The sequence below is a fragment of the Salmo salar genome, chromosome 10 (assembly GCF_965601325.2).
Source record: "Salmo salar chromosome 10, fSalSal1, whole genome shotgun sequence".
In the NCBI taxonomy this organism is placed as follows: domain Eukaryota; kingdom Metazoa; phylum Chordata; class Actinopteri; order Salmoniformes; family Salmonidae; genus Salmo; species Salmo salar.
In genome coordinates, this window is record NC_138300.1 from 18,610,010 (window position 1) to 18,631,869 (window position 21,860).

At 41.5% G+C, this 21,860-nt stretch overlaps 1 non-coding gene across 2 annotated transcripts in view; it reads right to left on the reverse strand.

The window, feature by feature from the left end:
* The window catches only part of LOC106613663 (uncharacterized), an 80,852-nt gene extending 59,614 nt beyond the window's left edge, over window positions 1–21,238 (reverse strand). Inside the window, exon 1 of one of the 2 annotated variants that reach the window (XR_001330536.3) lies at window positions 20,765–21,238. This is a non-coding gene — a transcript (uncharacterized LOC106613663). Of the gene's footprint in view, window positions 1–11,901; window positions 14,892–20,764 lie in introns of those variants that run through there. The other variant, XR_006756908.2, reaches the window with a different exon arrangement.
* Window positions 21,239–21,860: the final 622 nt, after the last annotated feature.

Consider the following 21,860-nt stretch of genomic DNA (forward strand, 5'->3'; position numbering starts at 1 on the left):
CTCAGATGCGGGCAGTACAGGAACATCATGGCAAAAACTGGAAAATAGTTTCAGACCATCAGGCTGCTGAATAGCCACCACTAGTCAGCTACCTGCTACTCCCCCTATGGACATTTACCCCCCCCCCCCCCCTCGACATTTCCCCCTCACACCCCTTCAATGGTCACTTACCTCACATGCTGCTCCCCCTATGGACATTTACCCCCCCCTCGACATTTCCCCCTCACACCCCTTCAATGGTCACTTACCTCACATGCTGCTCCCCCTATGGACATTCTCCCCCCCCCCCACCAAATGGCTTTTACTCTTCCCCCACCCCAACGACATTCATCACTGTTGCAGTTAATATGTATATTATTGACTAATTATAATTGTCTTTATTTCTTTTGGTCCCCACCCCTATATGTTTATGCTGCTCCCCCTATGGTCATTCCCCCACATCCCCTAAACAGTCTTCACTCTGCCTCCACTCCAAATGGACATTTATTCATCCCTTCTACAGTTATGAAGTGTATATAGTGCTATTTATATTTTTATTGTTGCTTTATTATTACCATTTTCATTATTTTATTTCACTTTGTCCTGCATGTTGGAGCTCGGAGCCTAATATTTTCACTGTACACCGCAATCACACCTGCAACCCTGTACTTGTGACTGTTAAACACTCAATCTCTGAATCTGAAAAGTGAGCAGAGTGCTTCAAAGATGGACCATACCACACACACTGTGCAGAAAAAGCTAGCCACCCAGCGTATTCCCAATACGAGCCTTATTTTTGCTACTTGTTTCTGCAGTTCGGCAGTGCAATCAGCAAGTTGGTTCTGGGGAGATCGACTGTATTTAGTGTACAATTTGTTCATGACGATATGGAAGTGGTTCACACCACCAACCTCTGACACTTCATCCCCTACCGTCAGTTCATGTCTATGGTTTAGACAGTGCCACACAAGGTTTGGATAGTGCTGGGAGAGCCTGCGTGCAACGCCTAATTTCTTCCCCAGCATGACACTGGCACAATCACTTGCGAAGGACACCAAGTGTTTCTTCAGACAATTGTCGTTGAATCCGTTACCACACAAATGTTTCACAGTCTCCGCCTTTTGGTCAGGAAGCTTGATAAAATCAAGACAAAATCTGGGTCACGGGGCTTGTCGGTTTTACATTTGAAATAAACTATGAGCGTAGTTTTGCTGCTAAGGCTTGCAGACTCATCAAAAAAAAATAAATGCTTATGGCCCTGGGTTGGTCTGATATGCGAGTGCAAGACCAAGTCAAGCTTGGTCTTGATTAAGATGGCGAGGAAGGATAATTGCTATAGATCAAGAAATCAGCAACTATCCTGTACACAAAACTCATCCTCCTAAAACTTGAAAGCATTTTACAGGACAGTACTCATCCCCTTCCCTCAAAATTCAGGGAGAAAAAAAATACTTAAAAAGAAAATTCAAACAGATAGATATGGGGACTCTTATTGCAAGAGCCATTTGGCTGTATAATAGATAGTCTGTTGGTCCCTCCAGTATACAGCATATTGCACTTTCACTATAAATGCGTAGCTATAGCACTTTGAATGAATTATTGTGTGTCGTTTCTGTGTTCTCATGTTTTATTTACTGTCTTCTTAAGCACATGACCAAATTAATTTCCCCCTGATGGGATAATAAAGTTGATTTGAATCTGACTTGTAAAATGATAGACGTGTGACATCTGCACCCATCTTCTTTACAAACTATTCATGAGTATGCCTCCTGTTTGTTCCTCCACATACTGTTTGTCCATACGTCAGCACATGGTAGCAGGCCTATTGGTGCCGTGGTGGTGGTGCCAGCTGCAGGGAGAGGAGCTGTTCTGTCATCTGAGGGAACAGAGGTAGCTGAGGACGTGTGATCGGAGTGTTGCGGAGATCAGGCCTGGACCTGGGGACAGGGCAGGGAGGGAGCCGTCAAGGTTGTGGTGCGGGCTGCATGCTAGTAGCCAGGACAGATGAGGGAGCTGGATCAGGATAGTCACCTAGGTCAACTTGCTGGCTGTTTGTGTTGTTGTCAGGCCTATTGGTTGTAGTAGTTGCTGCAGCTTTTGCAACAACCAAAAAAAAAAAATGCACCAACGTTTGTTTTGTCGCCATTATGTCTATGACAGCTAGCCAGCTGTCCAAAAATGTACCTCTGCTAACCGTGCATGCTGCAAAGTGATGTAATGATGACAAATCTAAGGATTTGTTTTTTTTACGTTCTGATTGATTAAAGTGGCCAAGCCTGACGGGCCTCCGCAGTGCACACATGTAGCCTACAGTTCATCATTCTCACCACTGCCAGAGAGAAGACTGGTTAGAAACCACCATTTACCTACCTCTAGGCTGCTATACATATTTATCTGGTTGTCATACTATCATTTTTCATGGAATTCTAGTGGTAATTAAATATAAATTATAAATAAGTTATCAGAATACATTTACCAGCTCCGCGTATTCTCAAATTGAAAAAGTGAGGGAGAGCCGCTCCTTCACTACACCCCTGGGTGCGAGACCCGTTTTTTGATTTCTAATCCATTCAAGGACTTCAGCAAAAAAATAAAAAATTCCCCCCCAAAAAATCATCTCGGATTAATTTATTGGATCAATAATGTTAATTAGGGTAAGGGGTTTGACACCCATGACGCTGAGTATCAATAACGCAAAGTAAGACACCAGTGATGTGTCGGTATTGACCCCAACCCAGCTCACTGTTTTTCAAGCCAATATAATATAGGCCTATCTACAGTAGAAGCAATCGCTGCCTAAGTCAAGCAAGAAAAACGTGATTCCAGTTAACAATACTAACAAATAACAGAACAAGAAACAGTTTTCCAGCTTCTTGCGGTCAGACAGTGGCATGCACTGTAATCAAACGTGTCTCTGTCCCAATCTGATGGTTGAAGTCACAATGGAAAGGCCAACCCAACTCGGGGCCCTGGCCTGGAGAGGCCAGACTGCACAGACAATGGCCCTGTATATGGAAAAAGGAAAACAAGTGTCCTAAACTAAGCCTGTTGAAACAAGAACAATGCTGGGTGACTGGGCTAGAGCAGGGCTTCCACGGAGACCTTGGCCAGAGAGATATTTTAGGGTCGGTCTCTGTCCAAACAAGCAGCGGAAACTAAACTGTCTGCAGAGTGTCAACCATTTTCTCCCCTGCTCTTTAAACAAGGAAGTCCCCCTCAAAATGCCTTCATGTGTTGCGTTAGCAGAGGGAGGTTGGCGGCGAGTCTTGCCCCGACCGGCTAACGCTGACTTTGTTTGTTCTGAGGGGGCTTAAAACAGCCTGCTTTGGAACAGTGGAAAGCAGGAAGAGAGTCTTCGGCTGATACATGATTGTGCTAAGCTATAATATAACCACATAAATCATGAAGGCCCACACAGCCAAAGCCACATTCACGCACACTCTCCAATCGCCATTTCTCTTTAACCGTCAATGACAGCTATTATGAGACCATTTAATGCTGACAGGCAGTGCAGAATGGCCTTTAAAAGAAATGTGATTTTGACATGAACTGCAAGAGGTCAAATTCCCAATTAATACCAATAGGGCAATGCAGGGTGACATTTGACCATATCGGAGGAGCTGGAGGCTCTCTGGCCGGTGCCTCGGGGTAACGTTACAGTGCACGATAACAGAATGTTTGTGTTCGGCCAACTCAGATTCATTTCACCAGGCCTAGTTTACACGGAGGGAGAGACCAATTCCCGAACCGGAGGGATCACGGCAAGGTTCACTGCCACAGCACACCTCTGGTGACCAGCCGAGCGTGCGGACCAGCAAAGACCGTCTCCACGGACCAGGTTTCAGCAGGCCATGATGGGGCAGGCGGGCTGGCTGCACAACGCTGCTTTGTCTAAATCATGCCTTGAAGGAATGTTGTGTCTGAGGTCAAGTATGTGGCATTGAATGGGGGGCTTGGGTTTTTGACTATGTCTAATGTGTATTCATGTGATATTTGAGTAACTTAAACATTACTACAAAATCTATGGGCTAAAAAAGCTAGCTAAAAACATTAGCTGACATGGGCTGGTTGATCTGGACATTTGACCATTTATAAAATAGCTCTCTAATGTAATGACAGACATGGCAAGAAGAATACTGACGATGCACTACCCAATTTCTAAATTTCTCATTGTGCATTCTACTATTACAACTTTGAAGAGTAAGTTGAAAGATGGACTGAGTTCTGAACCCATAGCGGCTGTCAGTTTTCTTTAAATTACTATAGCGGCCGCGAACAGCCTTGTTTTTCTAACAGTAATAACTGTATCAATATCGCAAAATTAACTTGTTAACAATCTGTTGTATTCGTGTGGCTGTCATCGATCAGAAACCGGAAACAGGGTTTGCGGTCATTTGACTTTTAAAAGAAAAAGTTACTTAATTACTCAAAATGAAAGTGCTGAAGTGGCCACGAATTTTCATTGTGGAAGAAGCTGTACCTAGGTTGGTTGGTGATACGGCTTCGGACACGTCCTTGCACTTTGAAAGCGATGATGATGATGTCGAGGTGAGTGAAATAAGTAAAACAGCAGATATGTTTGTTGTTTTTGATTGATGCTGTGAAACTTGGGGAATAGTTCTCAGATTAGCAAATCCTGTCATGATCACTTGGTTGGTACAGGTGAGCACATCAGCAGTGGAGCTTGAATGATTGTTCTCTGTCTCATGGAAATAGTTGCAGTGCTTAGCTGTAAATAATCAGCTAAATAGTTGGTTGTTTTGTCTCGTTTCTACTGATGTAATTCATATGGAAATGTTTGGTCATGTACCTACCGATGCAATTCATTTGGAAACTGTCCCACCTTCATAATTAATGAGCTAACATTGGCAAACTCTGTAGTTGGTCTATAAGGCAAGAAAATGAGAGCTAGAAGCAACATTGTGCTTCGCTCGCAACGCTGTCACACTTGATCCAGTCACTCCCTCCCTACAAAAGACAACCAGCTAACTATGCCCATCGAAATAGATAACATTTTTCTAAAGCCGTTTGGCTAAATTGCGTCACGACGTGGGGGTCCTGAGCCAGAAGCTCTTCCCCATCGTGGAGGCCATGCAGAAGCACTTCAGCGACACCATCTTCTTCCTGTCCGTGGCCATGCACCACATCATGTCCACAGGTAAGGGTTGCCTTAGTTAAAGATAAATATGAATGTGTAACTTTTTCATAGGTATTTACAAAGATGACACAAATACCTGTAATCTTTTACTTTCAACATCCTAAATAAATAACAATAGTTGATGTTGGAGGTTGACCGATAAATCGGGAATGGCCGATTAAATAGGGCCGATTTCAAGTGTTCATAACAATCGGTAATCGGCATTTTTGGACGCCGATTACATTGCACTCCACGAGGAGACTGCGTGGCAGGCTGACCACCTGTTACACGAGTGCAGCAAGGAGCCAAGGTAAGTTGCTAGCTAGCATTAAACTTCTTATAAAAAACAATCTTAACATAATCACTAGGTAACTACACATGGTTGATATTACTAGTTTATCTAGCTTGTCCTGCGTTGCATATAATCAATGCGGTGCCTGTTAATTTATCATCGAATCACAGCCTACTTTGCCAAACGGGTGATGATTTAACAAGCGCATTTGTGAAAAAAGCACTGTGGTTGCACCAATGTGTACCTAACCATAAACATCAATGCCTTTCTTAAAATTAATATACAAGTACATTTTTTAAAACCTGCATATTTTGTTAATATTGCCTGCTAACATGAATTTCTTTTAACTAGGGAAATTGTGTCACTTCTCTTGCTTTCTGTGCAAGCAGAGTCAGAGTATATGCAGCAGTTTGGGCCGCCTGGCTCGTTGTGAACTGTGTGAAGACCATTTATTCCTAACAAAGACCGTAATTAATTTGCCAGAATTGTACATAATTATGACATAACATTGAAGGTTGTGCAATGTAACAGCAATATTTAGACTTAGGGTTGCCGCCCGTTCGATAAAATACGGAACGGTTCCGTATTTCACTGAAAGCATAAACATTCTGTTTTCGAAATTATCGTTTCCGGATTTGACCATATTAATGACATAAGGCTCGTATTTCTGTGTGTTTGTTATATTCTAATTAAGTCTATGATTTGATATAGCAGTCTGACTGAGCGGTGGTAGGCAGAAGCAGGCTTGTAAGCATTCATTCAAACAGCACTTTCCTGCATTTATCAGCAGCTCTTCGCTGTGCTTCAAGCATTGCGCCATTTATGACTTCAAGCCTATCAACTCCCGAGATTAGGCTGGCAATACTAAAGTGCCTATAAGAACATCCAATAGTCAAAGGTATATGAAATAGTCCTATAACTACAACCTAAAACTTCTTACCTGGGAATATTGAAGACTCATGTTAAAAGGAACCACCAGCTTTCATATGTTCTCATGTTCTGAGCAAGGAACTTAAACGTTAGCGTTTTACATGGCACATATTGCACTTTTACTTTCTTCTCCAACACTTTGTTTTTGCATTATTTAAACCAAATTGAACATGTTTCATTATTTATTTGAGACTAAATTGATTTTATTGATGTATTATATTAAGTTAAAATAAGTGTTCATTCAGTATTGTTGTAATTGTCTTTATTACAAATATATATATATAAAATAAATAATAATAATAATAATAATAATAATTCGGCTGATTAATCGGTATGGGCTTTTTTTGGTCCTCCTATAGTCGGTATCGGCGTTGAAAAATCATAATCGGTCGACCTCCAGTTGATGTGTTGAATCTGTAAACTGTTGTGCAACATACTTTGACTTCTTACCATCTATGAAAAATAAATCTGACCATGGGTCTTGAAGTATGTGTATCCTATATTGCCTTTTTGGTTATAATCTGGCCCATCTATGAACATATTATCCATTAGTCATACATATGCACACCGTGAACTGAGAAACAATCTGGCTGCTACAAACTTCATAAAATCCTTTTAATTGATTGAAAATGATACTGTTTACTGTGTGTGTGTGTGTGTGTGTGTGTGTGTGTGTGTGTGTGTGTGTGTGTGTGTGTGTGTGTGTGTGTGTAATGGAGGCATGTAGCTATCATACAATTTATTATGGAAACCTCTAAGAGGTGATTATTAGGAAGAGAATGTGTATGGTTGAGAAAAAAACAGGAAGGAAGAGATGATGATCCTGAGCAAAATTCTATTCTCTCTCCCCTCCCTCCCTGTTAGTCTGTTCCTCTAGGTCAGTGAAAGCGAGGGAAGTGATATGGAGACTCAGGGTTCAGCAGCAGAAGGCATGGAGGATGCGCAGTTATGAGATGATCGGAGAGATGTGGAGGGAGGAGTGGAGGGAGAGGAGGCAGCAGAGGAGAGCACACCTGAGAGGGTAGCCTACATTTCCATGGAGGGCATCTGCCCCAATTCCCACCATTCACCCTTGTACCACATACCCTGGGCCTAAAGTGACAGTAGCAGGGGTTTTGGAGTTGTTTTAAAAGTGGTAGGATTCTGTTTTTTTTAATGTTCAGATCTGGTGTTTAAAAAAACATTGACAGCGAGTGTCTTTACACAATGGAAGACAAAATTGGTGTTATTTCTATTGACATGAATGTGATGTCATTAAATAGGTTGTGCTCTTAAACTAAGTTATCAAATTACAAATACAAGTTCTTTGTTTTTGAGCTATGTCTATGTTTGAAATGTGTGAGGAAACAAGCTTAATCTTAAATTCTCAGTAATGTACAGCAACATTCTAGAATACTACTGGGGTCTAAAGGGTAAAAAAAAAAAAAATGGAGGGGGGGGACCCCCATGCCCCGCTGGCCCCACAGTTTGGGAACCACTGACTTAGGGGACATACTGCTTAAGACAGAATGAATGAAAAATAAACAGTTAGTATATTTCAACAATTGTGTTGAGTCAGCGACCTGCACTCACTTCCTAAACATAATCTAGTGCCGATTAGTGATGTGTGTGGGGGTGTTTTTTGTTGTTGCAAAAAAAAAAACTAAAAGATGTGGGTCTAGATAAAAATTGGGAGGAGGACAAGGACTTTGAAAGTTCTCATACACCTTGTTTTTTCCCCCATGTTCTTGTTACAGCCTGAATTAAAAATGCACACACAATACCCAATAATGAGTAAGTGAAAACATGTTTTTAGAAATTTTTGCAAATGTATTGAAACTGAAATACAGAAATCTCATTGACATATGTATTCACATCCAATAATTTGTAGAAGCACCTTTGGCAGCGATTACTGCTCTGAATCTCTAAGAGCTATCCACACCTGGATTTTGCAACAATGGCCCTCTTTTCAAAATTCTTCAAGCTCCGTCAAATTGGCTGTCGATAATTGCTAGACAAGCCAAGCTGAAGGACCTGTCTCACACACACACTGCTCTCTACCACTGTACGAGATATAAAAATAAGCTATTATTGATCACTGTTGAGCCATGGTATGGATGTTGGTACGCAGACCCTTGAGCAACTGCGGCCCCTCACGATGAGTTCAGCTTTTTTGTGGCCCCCGATCCCGTCAAAGTTGTCCAGGCCTAACTGTCTAGGTACTAAACAGGCGCCATCTGTCTTCTATCATATTGATTATAGATGAAAAACAGCACGACTGCCACCTCAAACAGCTCCATCTGTTGCCCAACCACTTTCACACTAACAAAGTACTTCACACAGACTCCGTTCTCTTGCTCTATTAAAAAGGCCAGGTGGAAAAGGAAGGGGGCCAGGTGTGGTTGAGGCCAGGGGGACAGTCAGGTCAAAACATGTTGGAGACCCCCCCCTGGGAGTTTACAGGCAAACTCATAATCTATAAAAGGATGAAATCACTCAGGGGCTTCATTAAATTAAGATAGTGAGAAATATTTCCATTGTGTACTTCCCCTCGTCTATTTTGAAGAGCGAGTTCTACTTATGATACTTATTTTTAGGCTGTTGTTCAATCCATTGTATCCCTTTGGAGATGAACGTTTGACAACTGACTGCATTGTATGATGAAACTTTTGTGTCCTGGAATAACCAGGTTGCCATTTCCCCCATTTGCATTGCCTCATGCTACTCAGGTGGGTGCATAGCATTCTGTATGGTTAGGGTAAGAGAGGGAGGAAGCCTAACAAAACTCATCTATTGCCCCCACAGAGACCTACATCCTTCCGAAATAGCTGGAACATTTCCGCACAAACGATCAACATCAAAACGATAAATAAAATACAAATGCACTTCCCCCTCACATCTGTGTCAATTCTAGTTAGCGCTTAACTGTGCAGAAAACATAATGTCCAGTGGTCCACACACACTATCATATTCACACAAATTGCTCATCTTCAAGTGAAGATTCCAGCAGCCCCCTGCAGATATTACAGTTCCTCCGACAGAGGAATAGCTACTTGGTGACTCTGAAGCAACCTTTGGAGAAAGCAGCTCAGAACACAGTAAACAAAGAAGCCACACGAACACACACACGCCTCTGCAATTTAGACGGGCAGAAAAACATCTATTCAACCTCAGGTTAGCCTTCAATTGCTAGTTGAAGGGGCAAGCAGCTTGGCAAACACCAACGTTGAACTGAAGAACCATGTTCAAAGTCCTTTGGAAAATGGATCGGATTCTTCAGTAAATTAGCCTCACAGAACTGAAAGCTGAGTGACAACTGGTCACTTCAGACAGCGGAACACAGCGCATTCAACCTACTCCTTCCCCTCTCAGACTGTTGACTTTGTATGGTTCCTTTGAGTGTTTTCATGTGTGCAATTAACTTTTTCTTCTGGCCCCTTCACATCGCTCCAGGCCCAGGCATTATTAACCAGTCTAGTGTGAATGACACTTCTAGTTCTTAAGTATTTTTAAAAAAGCGCTCATCCACCAGTCCGTGAAGTCTGTCTACCTTAAGGTCTTCTCCTGGATGTTGCTTCTTATAGGAATTCAGGATTTCTTGGTATTCAGGTGCATTCATTTCTAAAGGGCACCGTACGTAATTTTTACACTGAAACCTACGACTTAAATGGACAACTGACTGACCATGACCTTATAACCTCTGGATGGAAAAGCATTCATTGAACTCTTCTACTCCTAATGCTTCCTTATTGCTGTAAGGAAGGAGCACAACACACTCATGTTCCAATGCCCACTCCTCTTATGAAAGTGATTCATAGTAGGGCCACGTGTGTGTGTGTGTGTCAAGGTGTTGTGTAGTGAGCATTGATTCGGTATAAGGCGGTATACCATTTTTAAACATTAAATAATTCTACTTCCATGATTCCAACATTTCACGCAAGTGTTTTGATCTAAATCGGAAGTGAAATCGATTTTTGACCATATCGTGCAGCCCTACAAGGCAGTGTCGAAATTATCTCAAATGAGATCAACTTTGGTTGAAGTTTGATTGAACGGTATAAAACAAATCACAAATGGAGAAAGCCCCATTGAAAATCACTTACAATGTATGCGTTTCAACTCTAGAGTCACGCACAACTCATAAAGCAAATGTTTAACTTTTATTATTCCAAACCATCCTTCCATAAAATGCCAAGAGCGTGCAAAGCTGTCATCAAGGCAAAGGATGGCTACTTTGAAGAATCTCAAATATACTTTGATTTGTTTAACACTTTTTTGGTTACTACTTTTTTGTGTCCAAACTTTTGACTGGTACTGTATATATTGTGATATGATATTTTGGCCATAATCGCCCAGCCCTAATTTGGCCCCAAAAGCCCGGCCACTGGTTCTACTGGCTGAGTGGCGCCCCATGCGTCCTTCCAGCGGGGTGTTAAAAGTGCTCAGCCAGAGGGGACTGCCATCATCAGTTCACACGGAGGGACACTGAAGCGTCATGTGACCATCGAACAGAACACTTCCCTCCCTCCCTGGGAGAGCGTTCCATGCCAAGTGTCCTTCAGGCCCCTGCCAGTCTACCGCATGCTTCGGCTAGGCAAAACGAACAAGTGCGCTCGCATACTCCATTAAAAAAACAACTCAAGAACTCTGTCATTAATTTTGACGTTTTTGACGAGATCTTAGTCGCGCAATTTTACATCTAACTAACATGTTTGGTGCAGTTTGCGTACACCTTTATCCAGCTGTGTCCACCCCTACCCTCAACACCCATCCCCTCAGTTCTCCCCAAGCATCCTGTGAGGCAACACAGAATAAACAAAAGCGTATACATTTCACTGAGTGTAACTGTAAGAAACAGTGTTGCGGTTTGTTTATATAAGAGGGAGAGTGTATGGGTGTGAATGAGAGAATGCATGAGTGTATTTGAGCATGAAAGAGTATGCATGTGTGAGAGAGTGAGTGTTTGCAAAACACTCCTCAGTCTCCCATTGAGAGCCCACTCACTAGTCATGGCTCACTGAGTGTTGGAGAGAGACAGGTTGAGGAAACAAGATAGTGTGCAGAGACAGACAGGAAGGTGTTATTTCGAGGCTAGCTGTCTACTCCACACAGCCTTCTGGGACTCTGACTTCGTTAGAATACATTAACATTGATTAGTCATAGTCTGGTCCCAGATCTGTTTGTGCTTTTGCCCACTCCATTGTCATGCCAAAACTGTTTTGCATGAGCATTCCATAAGAGAGCCGAAACAGACTGGCACCCGGGCTAGATTAGTCATCCACCAAGAACATAACTTCAGATTGAGCTGGTCACCTTGGGGTGTACTTTGGGGCACTTTGAGTCATCCCCCAAAAATAAATAAATAAATAGCAGTAAACATCTGATAGAGTGTGGGAGCAAAAAAAACACCCAATTAGTATAATGTGGAAGACTGAACTTCATAGTTTTAAACAGTAATGGTCAAAAACATGTCAACCCGCCAAGACATCTTCTGATGGTATTAACTGTGGAGTTGGACATACTGTAAATACCTATGAAAAAGTTACACATTCATATTTATCTTTGTAACTAAGGCAACCCTTACCTATGGACAAGATGTGGTGCATGGCCACGGACAGGAAGAAGATGGCGTTGCTGTAGTAGGCCCCGGAGCTGAAGTGCTTCTGCATGGCCTCCACGATGGGGAAGAGCTTCTGGCTCAGGACCCCCACGTCGTGGAACACCACCTCCGTCGTGGAACACCGCCCCCAAACGAGGGCAGTCAGTCATATGAGAAACATCTCATTCAGACAGTCAAGTCATTCGGACTTGATATTGTCAATTGCACATGACACATGCAATTAGAATAATAATGCCATGGGCAAAATCGGGATGGGCATAAGGGTTCATCACTTTCAAACAAAGGTTCCCCTGTCCCACTTCCCCTCCCTCCCTCCTCTCCTCTGCAGGTCACTCTCCCAGCCCATGAAACCCTGCTGCCCCCAGTGGGCCTAAGCCCACAGTGCAGGGCAGGGATTTGGCTCCAGCGGTCCCCATTCAGATCATGTGGATCTCCCTCCAGATTAATGAAAGAGGATTTTGCAGTAATTTATTACTGCAGAAACAAATATGTTCCAGATTGTGTCTCAGTTAAATGCTACTGCATTAAAAGAAGTGTGTGCGAGAGAGAGAGAGAGAGAGACACTGTGTGTGATAAAGGTGGGGATTAGACATATTTAAAAGCAGATGTGTGATTTGGACATGCAGACATAATTTAATGTTCCATAACTGATTAAGATAAGCCTCCCCTACGTCTGGCAATAAAAACAGCCCTGGAGATTGTATTGTGGAACGTAAGCCTAGCTTTGGAAACAGCAAACTGTTACGTTAGCCCATAGACTACCCACAGTGCAATTAAAAGACCATCACATTAATTGTAGTTTTAATCAAATACATCTTCTAAAGCTAACTGGGTGAAATCTGAATGTTGTGCTGATTTTGCCTCTCCCAAATGACTTGCAGCTGAGAGAGCCTCGACTTAGAAAATGCGGGAATGAGAGCAGCAAATTAAACATTTATGATGTTTATTTCTAGATTTTGCTTGTATATTTAATAGATTACGTTCTTTTTTTAAGAGCTATGTATGAATAATTCAGATAGCAAACCACTCCCAACAACCCACATGTACTAAATAGCCTAATACAGGAGAAGTTATACTCTTATACCGTTATATTCCTCAGCTGTACTGAACCAAATTACAACATACATTCTATTTTGACTTTATAGAACAAAGGAAAGGGGAGGCAAAGTGGAGCAGTAGAGAATAGAGGTCGACCGATTAATTAGGGCCGATTTCAAGTTTTCATAACAATCGGAAATCGGTATTTTTGGACACCGATTTGGCCATTAAAAAAAATAATGTACACCTTTATTTAACTAGGCAAGTCAGTTAAGAACACATTCTTATTTTCAATGACGGCCTAGGAACAGTGGGTTAACTGCCTTGTTCAGGGGCAGAACGACAGATTTGTACTTCGTCAGCTCGGGGATTCAATCTTGCAACCTTACGGTTAACTAGTCCAACGCTCTAACCACCTGCTTTACATTGCACTCCACGAGGAGCCTGCCTGTTACGCAAATGCAGTAAGAAGCCAAGGTAAGTTGCTAGCTAGCATTAAACTTATTTAAAAAAACAATCAATCATAATCACTAGTTAACTACACATGGTTGATGATATTACTAGTTTATCTAGCCTGCCCTGCGTTGCATATAAACGATGCGGTGCGCATTCGCGAAAAAATACTGTCGTTGCTCTAACGTGTACCTAACCATAAAACATCAATGTCCTTCTTAAAATCAATACACAAGTATATATTTTTAAACCTGCATATTTAGTTAATATTGCCCGCTAACATGAATTTCTTTTAACTAGGGAAAATGTGTCACCTCTTGCAACAGAGTCAGGGTATATGCAGCAGTTTGGGCCACCTGGCTCGTTGCGAACTGTGTGAAGACTATTTCTTCCTAACAAAGACAGCCAACTTCGCCAAACGGGGGATGATTTAACAAAAGCGCATTTGTGAAAAAAGCACAATCGTTGCACGACTGTACCTAACCATAAACATCAATGCCTTTAAAATCAATACACAGAAGTATATATTTTTAAACCTGCATATTTAGCTAAAGGAAATCCAGGTTAGCAGGCAATATTAACCAGGTGAAATTGTGTCACTTATCTTGCGTTCATTGCACGCAGAGTCAGGGTATATGCAACAGTTTGGGCCGCCTGGCTCGTTGCAAACTAATTTGCCAGAAGTTTACGTTATTATGACATAACATTGAAGGTTGTGCAATGTAACAGGAATATTTAGACTTAGGGATGCCACCCGTTAGATAAAATATGGAACGGTTCCGTATTTCACTGAAAGAATAAACATTTTGTTTTCGAGATGATAGTGTCCGGATTCGACCATATTAATGAACTAAGGCTCGTATTTCTGTGTGTTTATTATATTCTAATTAAGTCTATGATTTGATAGCGCAGTCTGACTGAGCGGTGGTAGGCAGAAGCAGGTTCGTAAGCATTCATTCAAACAGCACTTTCCTGCGTTTACCAGCAGCTCTTCGCTGTGCTTCAAGCATTGCGCCGTTTATGACTTCAAGCCTATCAACTCCCGAGATTAGGCTGGCAATACTAAAGTGCCTATAAGGACATCCAATAGTCAAAGGTATATGAAATAAACGGTATAGAGAGATTGTCCTATAATAACTACAACCTAAAACTTATTACCTGGGAATATTGAAGACTCATGTTAAAAGGAACCACCAGCTTTCATATGTTCTCATGTTCTGAGCAAGGAACTTAAACGTTAGCTTTTTACATGGCACATATTGCACTTTTACTTTCTTCTCCAACACTTTTTTTTTGCATTATTTAAACCAAATTGAACATGTTTCATTATTTATTTGAGGCTAAATTGATTTTGATGTATTATATTAAGTTAAAATAAGTGTTCATTCAGTATTGTTGTAACTGTCATTATTACAAAAAACAAAAATTTAACAAAATAACAAATAAATATCTAAAAAAATTAAAAATAAAAAATATTTTTAAAAATAAATAAAAATAATTAAATAAAATATTTGTTTAAAAATAAATAACCAAAAAATATAAATAAATCACCCGATTAATCGGTATCGACTTTTTTGGGTCCTCCAATAATCGGTACCGGCATTGAAAAATCATAATCGGCCGACCTCTAGTAGAGAATAGACTCACCTAACATAAAATAGGCTGTCTACGACTGTCATTGTGATTATACACTGAACAAAAAAGCAAACTGTAGAGTATTGGTCCCATGTTTCATAAGCTGAAATAAAAAGATCCCATAAATATGTTTCATATGCACAAAATGCTTATTTCTCTCAAATGTTGTGCATAAATTTGTTTACATCCCTGTTAGTGAGCATTTCTCCTTTGCCAAGATAATTCATCCACCTGACAGGTGTGGCATATCAAGAAGCTGATTAAACAGCATGATCATTACACAGGTGCATCTTGTGCTGGGGACAAAAAAAGGTGTAAATTTGTCACACAATGCCACAGATGTCTCAAGTTGAGCGAGCGTGCAATTGGCATGCTGAGTGCAAGAATATCCATCAGAGCTGAATATTAATGTATTTCATTTTTACTAAGAAAGGCTATGTTTTATTTAAGTAGTATGTGTTCAGCAAGTGGAAATGTGTCTGATAAGCTATAAGAAGTTTAATGGATATTTATATTTTGTTTTAAGTTATTTCAGTTTTACTTGGTGTTATCACTGTTACACACAGAGACAAGCATGATATGTTACTAATATTATAATATACTGTATATTACCATAGAGACAAGCATATATGATACTAATATACTGTATATTACCATAGAGACAAGCATGATGTATTGATGATGCATGATGCAAGCATGATGAGCCGCCTACAACGTTGTTTTAGAGAATTTGGCAGTACGTCCAACCGGCCTCACAACCGCAGATCATGTGTATGGCGTTGTGTGGGCAATCGGTTTGCGCATGTCAACATTGTGAACAGAGTGCCCCATGGTGGTAGAGGGGTTATGGCATGGGCAGGCATAAGCTACAGACAACCAACACAATTGCATTTTATTGATTGCAATTTGAAAGCACAAAAACATTGTGGCGGGATCCTGGGGCTCATTTTCTTTAAGGTATTTGTGGCCAACAGATGCATATTTGTATTCCCAGTCATGTGAAATCCATAGATTAGTGCCTAATGGATTTCATTCAATTGACTCGTTTCCTCATATGAACTAACTCAGTAAAATAAATGAAATTGTTGAATGTTGCGTTTATATTTTTGTTCAGCATAAATTCAATCAAGAAAACGTTGAATCTAAACCGAACAACGCAGACTGAACCAAGTTGCTTACTAATGCCACTGAGTACAACTAAATCCAATTGCTTACTAAAGCCAATAAGAAGAGCATGTTCTGAGTTGGATAGTTGACTAAGTACATGACACCCAACAGAGGAGAGGTTAAGCCTCCTTTACACACAAAGCACTGGGATAATTACTTACTTGAGGAAAGGGGAGCTTTATCAAATTAAAAAAGGCCACTCTGTATTAAACCCTATGGGACATTAGCACAGAGGCAGCTGGTTGTCAGTCTGTCTGCAGCAGGCTGATTATCTGAAAAACCACTAAGGCCTGAGACCATGGCATGACCACATAATTATCCCATTATCTCTACTAGTTCTAGCATTATAGCGTAACTCACTACACGATCATGACTCATGTGAGGCTACAATGTGTCAAACAAAAACAGAGAGTGAGAACATTTTGCTAAGCCAACACTATATTGATAAGTCACAATTCCATCCATATTTAGGCTACAAAGTTGGCTACAAAAGTGATTTTCAGTTTAAATATTCTTCATAACAATTGGGTTATACGCTAGCAAACAAGACAGAATTAGGTAAGAAGAATAAAATACTCAGTCTAAGCAAAGCAAATGTTCCATTGTGAGTGACTCACAAGTGAGAAAAACAAAAAAGGTGACATTTCCAGTCACCTTGTTGGGTAGAGAATAACAGTTTCCTTTCCAAATCTGAGTCAAACTTCCGCTTTGTTGAGAAGAATGTTTTCAATTGAAAACAGCCATTTCAGTATAGGCCTAAATACGTAGCCTAGCTCACATTAACAGGATACAGTACAGTCAAAATAAAACATACAAAAACACAATCAAAGGGTTAGATGCAAGCAAGTTAATAAGAATTTAAATGTGGGCAGGTATTTGGTTCTGCACTAGTTTGAGAAGGGAAGCCCACATTGAGAAAAGCTTCCTTTCAGCTTTTCCTGGCTGGCTCGCTGACTCCAGTCCACTGAACAGGGGGACTAGGGTCACCGACTGTCACCCCTCTACGTCATGAGAGCCTGCAGTACGAGCAACCACAGGGATGGTGGAAAGCCCATTGTCCTGTCCCATGCTTGTACCTAGTGCCTAACAAATCATAAGCAATGTGGGCAACACCCATGGGACTGGGCAATAACAGAAACAACAATTTTCATTCAGTTCATATGGGCTACTCTGTCAACAAGGCCACACACAAGCATATACACTCACTTGTTAGAGTGCGAGTAACTTATACATGCGCGTGTGAGTGTGGGTCAGAGCTGCTGTAATGAGCATGGCCCCCAGCGGTGGGATTGTATAGGCTGTTTGCGCTGGTTTTACAGGGGTCTCAGCAGTGTTGTAAAGTACTTAAGTAGCACTTTAAAGTATTTTTACTTAAGTGGTTTTTGGGGGTATTTGACAACTTTTACTCCACTACATTCCTCATGGAAATACTGTATTTTTTACTCCATACCTTTTCCCTGACACTCAAAAGTACTCATTATTTGAATGCTTAGCAGGACAGGGAAATGGTCAAAAATCACACTTAACATCCCTGGTCATCCCTACTGATGATCTGGTGGACTCACTAAACACGTATGCCTCGTTTGTAAATTATGTCTTGGAGTGTGCCCCTATCTATGCGTACATTTTAAAAACAAGAATATGGTTCTGTCTGGTTAACTTAATATAAGGAATTTGAACATTTGATACTTTTACATTTGATGCTTAAGTATTTTTCAGCAATTACATTTACTTTTGATACTTAAGTATATTTAAAACTAAATTCTTTGACTTTTAGTCTTTTTTTTAAAATCATTTTCTATTATTTTACTCAAGTATGACAATTGGGTACTTTTTCCACCATTGGGTCTCAGACAGTGTTTTGTCACTAAAAAGTCACGGAGGGGTTACATAACCACTGTCCTGTGTTGGTGCTCCTGAGAGATAAATAATTAAATAAATTAGGTGAGGATCTGCTGAAAAGCATGTCAACATGCTCACAGGCCATTGCAGTTCATAGCCAGCCCCATGAAGATCCGTCCCATTAGTGACTGTGCAGGATGTGTTTGTGTGTGTTCAGTGGGCCCTGGGTGTTCAGTAAAGCGCTACTCATCTGAGAGCTGCTGCTGAATCCCATGGCAGGGGCTGACAGGAGCGCAGAGGAATAAACTGGATGTCACGGCCTGTCAAGTTGTCATTATATAGCATTACCCTGTTGTGCCTGGCAAAGGGGGCTGGAGCATGGTTCGGTTGGGAGCGAGGGAGAGGAGCATTAGCTGAAGAGGGAGTAATCTGTCCCTCTGGCTATGAGCCGCCTAAGATGCTAAGCTGAGGAAACTGCTACTCAATCCAAGGCAGAGGATCAGACTAAGCTAATGCAGTGCCTCAACATTCCCCATCAGATGAAGATATGTTACCGGGGACGTGCCTGGCTGGTGAGGGAGGATTTCTTTTCATTAGATGGGGATAAACAACTTGTAAACAAGTTTGTTATCGCGTGCTCTGTGATGCAGACAAAAGAGGTGAGTTGAGTCCCTTACTGCAACAAACTGTACACAGATCAAGGGGAAGACAGGAATTCATAGTTAGAAATTTGACCTCCGATTCCTATGGCAGAAAGTCTGCCATGTTTTGCTCTTACGCAGGTTTGAAATCAGACTGTCATATACTCTTCAGGTACAGGGCTTCTGTCAGTGAAGACATTCTAAAGATGCATCAAGACCATGCATGGACTATATTAGGTACAGCATAATCCTCCCAGTGGCTGAAAAAAGCAGAAGAGGGGTATTTCTAAACCGTAATATGTTTTGGAAGGGCAACACTGCCCCCCTGTGTTAAAGAATAAAACTGTTCACTCAGTGCATTGTTGCACTCCCTAGCCAGTCTGCTCCTCCAAGCCGGCCTGTGCTTGCCAGATTCAGGATTAAGCCTCGTTTTAAGAATTAAATTTGGGTCTCCACACTTTAGGACTAACATGCCATGTAACACCAGCACATATACACTGACTGATAAGTGATCACCCTGGTAAGAAATGCATCAGGGCTCCAATCAGACTTGCCTCATACTGAAACGTTGCGTCGAGGAGCAGCTCCGGGAGCATCCTCTCGCCCAGCTCTCGGCTGGCCTCGTCGCTCACAAAATGAAGGACCAGCACCTCTTCGTCCAGGAAGAGACCGTATTTGGCCATGGATAACATGGCCACCCGGAACTTCTCCTGAAGGCTCCGGCTCTTGTCCACCTTGGTGAACATCATGAGGGCATGGTAGTACTGGCTGACCTTGGGTCCACTGTCTGCCCCAATATCCGCCCTCCTAGTCCTGCCTTCGCTCTCTTCCCCATCTCCACCCTCAGGGTGCAGCAGCCTGGTGTCCAGGGAAAGGTCTGCGTCGTTCTGGTTGGCGTTTTGGCTGGCCTGGGTCTGCTTGATGCGCTTGGTGGTACTTGAGAAATCATGCCTCTCCGAGCCAAAGTAGTAGAAGGCTACAACGGCCAGAGCTTCTGCGAGGAGTAGGACAAACTGATGGAACCTGAAGGTGCCCATGCTGTAACTCCCACAGATGTGGGGATGAACCCTGAGTTCAACATCCTGTATGTTTCTAATGCAGTGTTGGTTTCAGAAAGAAGCCATTAATTTACTAGTCTTGTCCACACCCTGACAAGTTTGAGTAGTCCTTTTCCTATAAAGTTGGAATGAATGTATAACTAAGGTCAGTCTTACCCTTCATAATGGTGTACCTTTGTACAATACAACAAAGTTAATATTGTCACATGAAAGAAATGTGATGTGTAGTGCAAATTAAATACATCCAGAATACAAAGTAGCTGAGTCACATTAAATAATGTAATGTTCTTCCCCCTCCCACCAAAAACAGCGATTCTTGCAACAGCAGACATTCTTGTGTGAAGAGCTAAGCTGACCTTGTAAAGACAGGAGCTTTTCGTGAAGCTAGGTTCTCCAGCATGCAATGACCTTCCGTGAGGATCGCCCAATAAGTTCACTATTGATAACTGGTCGCGCAATTTGCTAGCAAAAACATTGAATCACCAACAGTCGATACTTATAAAAATGCTTAGCTGTACAACTACGTTCATTCCGTGGGGTGTTTAAATTCAACAATGTATTTATTTTTTATTATCGAATACAACCACCGACTTTTTCCTCATGTGTTGCTCAAATCAGTCCGAATGCGCTTGTGCCGATTGAAGCTCGGTTGACAACAGCATTTGAACAACACAAATTAGGAAAAGGTCGGTGGTTGTATTTGAAACGTTTTTATTAAAAGTATTCATTTAAAAACACGCTGCGGAAGGACCACAGTTGTACAGGTCAAACATATGTACTGGTAAGCGTTTTCGAAATTAATTTTTACAAGTAGTAGTTATTGACTCAATGTTCCTAACAAATATCGCGACCATTTATCAATGTCTATACTCCGTCTCGATATAAGAGAACGAAGGGAGTGGAGTGTGCCTCATCTAGCAATGAGCATGCAACATAGTCAAGAACACTAAGACAAATGTACACCTTTGAAAGAAAGTACATTGATTTACTGACCACTCTGGGGTTGGAGAACTGTCGATGCAGTCAGCCGAGTTGGAGCAGGTAGACCGTTGATAGTTAGCTAGCTGCTAAAGATGTACATTAACGTTAAATGGACGCAACAGGTTTATACAGACAAAATAATGTCACGAACGCTGTGAAGTCCGCAAAATATTCTACAGGTGACTCTATAGCTTGTCAACTTGAAATAACAACCATTCCATAAAATGTGTATTCTGAAATGTTGATAATGTTTTGCTTGTAGTTAGCTAGTTTGTCACACTAATCTAAATTACACTTCCGGTGATGTCTAATGCCTCGTTCAAAACAACTGCGAACTCGGAAAAATACGAGGTCAAATCATGTCAGGGATCATCAGGTCGGAACTCTATAAAGAGGCCCGAGTTCGATGTGGAATTACGAGTTGGATAACCGTTCAGATCGATTTTTTTCACGAGTTCCCAGTTGTTTTGAACGCGGCATTATGCTGCCTACACATCTCGTAATTCCGTAAATACCAGCATACTTCTTATTCTTCTTTAAATTTGCATTGGCGGATCACAACCAACTGAAAGGTGCTTACAATCAATCAAATGTATTTATAAAGCCCTTTTTACATCAGCAGATGTCACAAAGTGATATACAGAAACCCAGCTTAAAACCACAAACAGCAAGCAATGCAGGTGTAGAAGCACCGGTGGCTAGGAAAAACTCCCTAGAAAGACCAGACAGAACCTAGGAAGAAGCCTAGAGGAACCAGGCTCTAAGGGATGGCCAGTCCTCTTCTGGATGTGCCGTGTATCCCACTACACTGGAGTGTGAATATAGGCGAATATGTTGATAAGTCACTTTGTCCTAGAGCTGTGTTTCCAAAAAGGGAGTACCCATATGTTTAAGAAGGCAGTCCCCAGAAGGTATGTGGAAAGAATTTTGAAAAGGGAAAACAATATGTTCAAGTTTTTTAAATCATAATAGGCAGGAAAACATTTACTGGAGTCACTGGTGTGAAATCTCTAGATATTTTATAGGCCTACTTTTTCAAATTTAGTTTCGGTGCGTGTGTATTGCACAGTTTACCTGGCCTCTGCCTGCCCGGGGTTTGGTTCTCTGC